At 41.7% G+C, this 9,153-nt stretch overlaps 1 pseudogene; it reads left to right on the top strand.

Moving 5' to 3' along the window:
• Positions 1–1,728: 1,728 nt before the first annotated feature.
• Positions 1,729–2,534, top strand: LOC112648868 (uncharacterized protein C2orf72-like; annotated as a pseudogene).
• The last annotated feature ends 6,619 nt before the right edge of the window (positions 2,535–9,153 follow it).

Consider the following 9,153-nt stretch of genomic DNA (forward strand, 5'->3'; position numbering starts at 1 on the left):
TACTTAAAATAACAATAAGGTAAGAGAGAATTACCTAACATTGAAAAGGTATCTCTACCCCAGTATTTTAAAAGACTAGTAATTTGAACACTTTTTCACAGTATTTCTGTTCTTTTTTTTTAACTGTAGTTCATGGCATCATAAGTTTTATAGAAGCTAAATATATCAAGCCTTTGGCCAGCTTTCTCACCCACACACTACCTAGAATTTTTTTCTGATTTTCAATGATTCAAGTAATAGTATTCTATCATTTCCAATTGGGAGTAATTTTAGACTTTGGTGTTTCGAGAGGGCATAATTTATTGTGTTTGATATTCAGTTGGATATTTGTTTAAATTTTACACTAAAATCACATATTTGTACCTGTTTTATTCCTTCCTCTTAGGGAATATTTAGCCATGATTTAATTTTTTTTTTCTTTACTCACATATTTCAAGATTTTCTCAGGTGTTTTAAGATTTGAGGAGCAGAGATCCCTGGGTGGCGCAGCGATTTGGCGCCTGCCTTTGGTCCAGGGTGCAATCCCGGAGACCCGGGATCGAATCCCACGTTGGGCTCCCAGTGCATGGAGCCTACTTCTCCCTCTGCCTGTGTCTCTGCCTCTGTGTGTGTGTGTGTGTGTGTGTGACTATTATAAATAAACAAAAATAAAAAAAAAAGATTTGAGGTTCAAAGAACAAAATGAGAAGAAAATAAATACTTTTGACTCCCAGTGACATGGAAATGTTACAGAGTGGCTCCCCAAGGAAGGTCAGCCATGGCATGTACTGAGCCCAGTGGTCCAGACCTGCCTCACAGAGCTACCACCATGCTTACAGGTTAGTTTCAAATCCAAGGATCCGTTTTTCTGGGGGTGATTTGGAGGATTAGATAAGAGGGGAAACTTTCAACTACAATTTTGTAAAATACTCAAGGAAATTAAGAAAGAAAATTATCCATGAGTATCCAAGTTGTGTTCACTCCCTGTATGTTTTGCTCTTTTACTTTCACTTTATTTTTCACCATGCATAGACTATGGTGCCGTCCAGATACTTATAGATTGGGGAGGAGGGACTGGTATTTTTTAAATTGAAAACCATGTACGTATTAACCTTTAGGGACCTGTCACCTCTTTGCTGCACTGAGGATTTACATGCTGATCTCCTGAAGTGAGACTCTATTAGATTCCACAAATCTCATGAGTCTGATTTCTGTGTTTCCCAGTTTTCTGCTGAGTGGTTCATGCCAGAATAAAGGTAGTAGAAAACAAGAAGGAAACAAAACAAAACAAAAATCAAAATTATCCACTTAGGAATATTATTTGGAGAGAACAAAGAGCATTAATTAATTTGCCAGTCTCTTAAGATGATGATGGCCGTATGATACTAGGGAAGAGTCTTAGCGAACTGTAATTTCTAGAAAAAGTGAACATAGTTTAATAATTTCTTTATTTTTACAACATAGTCTGAGATTAAACACTTATGTCTTATTTTGAATGCATTATGAGTATATTTAACTCTTGAAATAAATTTGTATATATAATATATAAGTAATATATATATATATGTTTTATACATAGATGTGTATATGGGAAAGTGCCATAATTAATTTAGCAGAATCAGAATAAAGGTGTAATCTCATCACCGTCTATTTTCTGAAAAGGTATATGTGTTTCAGATCAGAGTGATATCTTTCCCCACCAGCTGCTATGCGGTCCCCTTCTCAGTAACCTGGGTAGTTCGTGATTAAATGCTTGCTCTAGGCGGCGAGCAGGCAGCGGAGCCGGGAGCTGGAGGCGCGGCCGCTCGGCCGAACCGCCCGTCCAGGCGCTGCGGGCGGCCGCGGGCAGGTGCTGCTGGAGGGCGGGCTGGGGAGCGCGAGCAGAGCCGCCGCTGCTGCGGGACGTCGCCGGGCCCTGTTCCCGCCCGAGCAGGCCGCGGCAAGCCGGGGGCGCAGGGGGCGCAGGGGGCGCAGGGGGCGCGCCGTCCGCTCCCGCTCGTCCTCCTGCTGTGCGGCGCGTCCTCGCCGACCGCCCGGGAGCCGCGGCGCCGCCTGCGGGAGAGGCTGCGGGACGTGCGCGGCCGCCGGGGGCGCGGGCTGGTCGGGGCGCTGGGGGCCGAGGCCGGCGGAGGACGCGGCGGCGCCCGGCTCGCGGCCCCTGGAGGCGCTGCCGCGCGCGGTGTTCGGCCGCCAGGCGGGTCCCCGTGCAGGCGGCCGCCTACTGCCCCGGCCACCCGGCCTCCAGCCTGGCCGTCCCCGGGCCGCCTGCGGGGCGCTGCAAGCCGCCGGCCCGCGCGACCAGCAGCGGGACCCTGGGCGAGACCAGGCCTCCCCGCACTGCTGGCGTGCTTTTCCTGGGGTCCCTGGAGCTCGGGGAAGGATCCAGATGCCACCTTCCCCAGTGACCCAGCTCAGGATCACCTCCAGGGTCCTGGGGAGGAGCTGTCACTGACAGCCATATGTCCCAGCGGAGACTGTGGGACCCCGGGAAGGGGTCGAGAGCCTGTGATGGACTTGTCCATACTCCTGCTGAGCCCGCTGGAGCCCCCAGATGAAGGCTGGGCTCCCGGGCCACCCGCACTCTAACCTGCACACTGGGGACTGGCTCTTGCTCACCGAGCTCCCTTGCCTCTATGTTGGCCTCGGAATGGTGGTCACTACACTAAGGCCCCACCTGTCAGAGGCTGCTGCACTGAACAGCTGGGGAAACTTGTTTTCCTGGAACCTGCCCCCCGCCTCATATTTGCTCACTTTCTGATCACAGTGAGGTTATTTGGTCTTTCTGGACCTCGGTCTTTCTACAGCATTGGGACAGATGGCTGTCTACTTGGAGGCTTTGTGGTGCTGTGGCAGCCCATGGTGTGTTGGCATGAGCATCCATCATGTCAAGTGCAGCTGGAAAGAACTCTGGATCAGCTGTCATCAGATCAGGAATGGGTGGGGAGCTTAGACCTGTCATTGAACCTTTGGGGCTTCTGTTTCTTAAACACTCCAGGGACTATGAGCCCAGGGGCTCTCAACCCAGGGCCAGACTGCCGCTCCAGGTAGCACTGGAAGCTTGTGTATGCATGTGTGAGTTTGAAAGTGTAAGTGTGTGTGTGTGTGTGTGTGTGTGTGTGTGTTGGGAGGAGGGTTACTGTGACTGTGAGGTGCCCCTGGAACTTAGTGAGCTTCTCACAACGTACAGGACAGACTCCAACAGCAAAGACTTATTCCACCCTAATTGCCCATCAAGGCACCTTTGAGAAACTCTGGATGAGCCCATCTAGTCTCTCTGAAATTCTAGGAAGTCCCCCTCCCCCACCCCAGCAGAGAGGGTTGGGCTTCCTGAGATCTTGGCTGCCAGAGGAAGCTGGAATAAAGACTGCACTGCTGCCCTGGGGACCTATTGGGTCAAAGCCAAGACATCCACATGCTCTGCCTGACCACAAATGTTGGAGAGGATGCGGAGAAAAGGGAACCCTCTTACACTGTTGGTGGGAATGTGAACTGGTGCAGCCACTCTGGAAACTGTGTGGAGGTTCCTCAAAGAGTGAAAAATAGACCTGCCCTATGACCCAGCAATTGCACTGCTGGGGACTTACCCCAAATACAGATGCAATGAAACGCCGGGACACCTGCACCCCGATGTTTCTAGCAGCAATGTCCACAATAGCCAAACTGTGGAAGGAGCCTCGGTGTCCAACGAAAGATGAGTGGATAAAGAAGATGTGGTTTATGTATACAATGGAATATTCCTCAGCCATTAGAAATGACAAATACCCACCATTTGCTTCAACGTGGATGGAACTGGAGGGTATTATGCTGAGTGAAGTAAGTCAGTCGGAGAAGGACAAACATTATATGGTCTCATTCATTTGGGGAATATAAATAAAAGTGAAAGGGAATAGAAGGGAAGGGAGAAGAAATGGGTAGGAAATATCAGAAAGGGAGACAGAACATAAAGACCCCTAACTCTGGGAAAGAACTAGGGGTGGTGGAGGGGGAGGAGGGTGGGGAGTGGGGGTGAATGGGTGATGGGCACTGAGGGGGTCACTTGACGGGACAAGCACTGGGTGTTATTCTGTATGTTGGCAAATTGAACACCAATAAAAATAAATTTATTATTAAAAAAATAAGAATGTAGGACTTAATCTCAGGCCCTCGTCCAAGGTCAAAGCAGACCCAACCCAGAAGTGCCAAGTTCCTGAATCCTTTTTTTCTCTGTTTATGAGTCAGACAGGGTCGATGATATTCCCTGAAAAACCAGAAAAGCCATCTGTTCACTCATAGAATGAACTCTGCATTACCTCCCTTGCCTTCCTCTCCTGCCCCTGGAGAAATGCGGTCTTTGGAATGGCAAGAGCAGCTCTTGATTTTCCCTGGTAGGAAGCACTGTCTAAAGGAAGTAGCTAGATTCATTCATTCATGCATGATTTGCTCAGTGGACATGCAGTTGGGCTACTATATGCCCAGGATTCCACAAGGTGCTGCATACCTTTCAGTAGTTACGTTGGCTTTCATCTCTGATACCAAAATGTGGAATTGGAAACCTGTGGCTGAGGGCCTGTGTGATATCAAGGAGGGTCCCTACTGGCTCCGTGCTTCAATTTATTCTTCATAATATGCAGCCTGGTTCTATCCTTTCTCTGCCTGGTGGGGATAGTGTGAAGGCAGGCAGGGTGACATCTTATTTGGGGTTGGTTAGTAGCAGGTGTCATTTTAATAATGCAAGGCTGTCTTACCAATAGGTAGACCTGGCTGACCTCCTACGATGAATGAACTTAAACAATTACCACTGATTTTGTTTTAAAATGGGGAGACTGGTATTTTTGAAGCTGCTATATTTTTCTATTCCTCTGTTAATTTCTTTGTAATCATTGGGTTGGATTCTTATTATTTGGTGGGGAAGGGAGCTTTTATTAAGGTAGGAAATTATATAAGGCAGAAGTCACAAGGCACAGTCTCTGCTGTGTTTAAAATCCTTTTGTATTTGTTGCCAATATTTGAAGCTTGAGAGATTGCATGTTAAAAAAGCTGGTTTTCTGGGTGGAGGATGGGGCATGCCATTAAGTCTGGTTTGCTGTAATCCTCCTGCCCTGGAACGCTCCTCCCACCCATCTAATCCACCCCACCACTGTACTTCACTCATCTATGCCACCTGCCTGGTCCTGGTGGACATTTGAGTTTACAAACCTGTGGCATAAAGGGTGGTATACATATTTTTCATTACTTTCAGTTTCTCTGGTGACTAGTCGAAGAGAGAAGGTCTTTACTGAGATTTGTGTTCTGCTTCCCAACTGGGAAACATGGGACTGACATACTTTGGGACCCAGGTTGGCTTTTTCGACACGTGGCGAAGATAAGCATGAATTTTAGGAATAATCTAGTTGGTATTTTTTAGCAGACAGAAGAGTTAGGTGCTGGAAGGGATGACCTTGGTGGTAGGTCTCTTCCCCAAGGACTCTCAGAAGGCATGAAGATTGGGGTGGGCCAGGCAAGTGCCTCCAGTCAAGTCACAGTCAGGGCTGGTGCATATTAATCCTTCTAACATGGCAGTAGTTGTGCTGCTTCTGACTTGGATCAATAATTCCTTGTATGTAATAAAACCGAACAGTACATCATTGCTGTCAAATAAAAAAAAATGCTTGTTATAAAATGAAACAAAGGAATGTGTGCCCAGTATAATATGAATATTTTTATGTCTAAAAATGTTCTGAATATAAAAATATTGGGTATTCGGTACATTTCCATATCCCTTCATTATAAAACGAGTAAGTCCATCAGATCTGAATTTAGTAATGAACTTTACATCATGTTACTCTACCATCAAATATCATTCACTCTGCTGTCTTTTGAAATGAGATATAATACTGAAAATACAGGTGCTCCCGGGAAGGACTCTGTCCTAGGATGGTAAAAGTCTTCCAAACAAGTTTGTCAAGAGCAACACTATTTCAGTATTCAGTATCAATTAATATTGCTAATTTTTAAATCTCTCCCATCATATTCCCCAAATCCATAATTGCCAGATTCTGTGAAAGCATCAATTCTTATGTTCAATACTGAACAATACCAAAGCAGATTCTAAGAATTTTTAAATAACAGTCACAATATTACTACATTCAAAAAGATGTATAAAGCATGTACTTTAGAACATCCACTTTGCTAAAAGGAAAAAAAAATCCAGTTTTGCATTCTGTCTATATATCATAAGTGAGTGTTACTCATAAAGGATTTGAACTCCCTCAGCATATGTGTCCACTTCCGCCATTAAAGTGAATTCAGGTGCCGGGCATGACTGTCCCCAGACAGGCTTTTTTGAAATAACTGATGGCTGTGGTCTTATTGCCCCATTGAACTATATCTGGATACACTCTTGTTGCTTTGACAAGAGTTTCATACAACTCCACAGTCTGTAGAACACGTGGGATGTATCTCATAGTTTCTTTTATTAATGTAAACTATTTTCACTTTCTCCAGTGACAAATTGCTCCAAATTAGGTTTTTTACACCTATTATGACTGAACTGATGAGAAATTCATCTGTAGACCACAGCTGTGTATTGCAAGCATTATAAACCCTTGTGGCAAGGAGGTGATTGTTACATTGCCAAGATCAAGCAGAAGAGAATTGTTTATTTTGGAGGGAGGCAGAAATCTTCGTTTTCAAATTTTTCAAAATTTAAAAGATTATTTGTTAAGATCCAAAATGGCCATTTTAAGAGCTATCTAACAGCAACTTGTTTTAATATATTATGAGAGAGTGAAAATTTGTGCAGAGCCACTACATTCAAAAAGAAAAAGAAAATCTACTATTTTATTACTATTTAAGTATCCATTGAATGTTAGAAATATGGCAAGCATTGTATGTGGCAGAAGCAATATCTGGTGAACATACCATTTACATGACATGGAGAAGATAGATCTCTGTGAGAGGACAGGAATGTGATCCATGCATGCACTGAGTCCATATTTCCTAAGTGTATTTACACACACGTTTGTAATTATTCTCACCTGGTATACTTAATACTGTCTGGTGATTTGCCATGGATGACAACTGCCCTCCCTTAAAATCTACCAAAGGGACATAATGGCCTGACTTTTGAAAAGTTGCTGACAAGGAACAAAAACATATTTAAAAATTCAGTACTAACAGCAAATAGGAGCTTTATAGTAACACTTGGAAAACACTGAGAAATCACAAATAAATTCCAGAAAATTGAAAGAAACTTATGCTCTACTTTTCTTGGGCCATTAATGCATGAGAACGGAATAGATTTGAATACTCTTCACTTTAAAAAAGAACATGACTGGTTACTATTGATAAGTATTGTCATAAAATATAGGGTAAAATCAATGCCTAACTTTCAGAAATTGCAGACACCTCCAAATTTTCACATGTCAAGAATACCATTATCCACAATGTCTAAAGTATAGTACAATAAAAAAACCAATGTCCATGAAATTATCGTCACAATGCAACAATGTTGTGTTCACTGAATAAATATTCACTATAACAAGATTTCAAAAAAAAAGACTTCATTCTTTAATTTTTGGTATAGGCATGTGACTGTCAGTTTGCTATTGTATTCCTATGTGAAATAGAAGATTTATAGTAAAATATATTTGACATTTCCCTTAGTCATAGTCAATGATAATTTTAATCAAGATTGCGACAATAAACAATTATTTACCTTTGTCAACATAAATATGCAAAGAATACTAATTCTCATAATGTTCATGTTTCTTTTATCTTTTTAAAGATTTTATGTATTTATTTATGACAGAGAGAGAGAGAGAGACAGACAGACAGACAGAAAGACAGAGAGGCAGAGAGGCAGAGGGAGAAGCAGGTTCCATGCAGGGAGCTGGACGTGGGACTCGATCCTGGGTCTCCAGGATCACACCCTGGTGGTGCTAAACCACTGGGCCACTGGGGCTGCTCTGTTTGTTCTATCTTATTTGAACATTGGACAGCATTTGATATGAAATGTGTCACACTCATTTTCTTTCATTTTATTTGAAAATTTAAAAACTCTTTATTAAATTGGTCATAGAATTTCTCAATGCAACAACAATTTATTGAATCTATCTCATAACTTGAAATTATTTTTTCATAAATTAGTACACCCAAAATTTTTAAGATCCATCTTAATGTACTACAAAACATGGAAAACAATTATTGGATCATTAACCTTGTAACAGACATAATAATGATTTAGTAAAATGTGTAGGTTTTTTCTTTCACTAAATGACCATTTCAAAAGGAATATTTTCAAAGAAAATTATTAGTTTAAAAATTAGTCTAATGATTTTGGTCAAAATATAACACAGACAGGAAAATGAGACTTCTAAATTAAAAGAACAATTTTGTCGAGATAACTTTTTTTAGACCAGAATATGAAATTGTTTTTTAGATTGTGATTCCAAATCATGAAGAATCAGACCAAAGAAAGTGAAATAAATTCTTCAAGAATGTCAGACCTGCTTCAGATCTTTTTAGAATAAAATGGATATAAACAAACCAACAAAACACCATATTCTTTAAAGACAGTTGCACAGGCTTTCTTTATAAATAAGAAGAAAGAAGAAACCATTTCCTACATATGTTCCAAATAGTACATAGTACCAAATGCTCAGTAAGTATTCCTTGAATAACAAACCAGCACAAGTACCACCTGTTAAAAATAAGCATCTAAGATAAAAAATAAATTTCAATTAGTTACGTTGAAAAAAATTTTAGAGGGCGCCTTGTGGTGGTTCTCTATAAGAGGTATGCGTGATTAGACCTCAGTGACAAAAGGAAAACGTTCTAGGCTAGAAAAGTTTCAAATAAGGCAAAAATTTTCCCCTCTTAAAGATGTATAAATCAAATTCTTAGGATATTTTTAAATCATACTAATAGGAAAGCCTTGGACAAGTTATTGAAATGTATCAAAATTCATGTTTTTCTGCCAACTGAATATTTATTAACACTTATATAACAGTTATGAAGATGTATTCATATGAGCATATGCAAATGAAAACCACTTGAGATCAATAACTATAGTATAAAAAGTTTATGAATATGGACTTTAGCTGACATAATTTTCTTTTTTTCTGATATAATTTTCGATTGGAAATGATCTCATAAAAATCAAAGATGTGACATTGCATACACTGTGATGTTGAAGTCTGAGCTGACTGGGGAGTT

Source organism: Canis lupus, chromosome 19 (genome assembly GCF_003254725.2).
Source record: "Canis lupus dingo isolate Sandy chromosome 19, ASM325472v2, whole genome shotgun sequence".
NCBI classification, from domain to species: domain Eukaryota; kingdom Metazoa; phylum Chordata; class Mammalia; order Carnivora; family Canidae; genus Canis; species Canis lupus.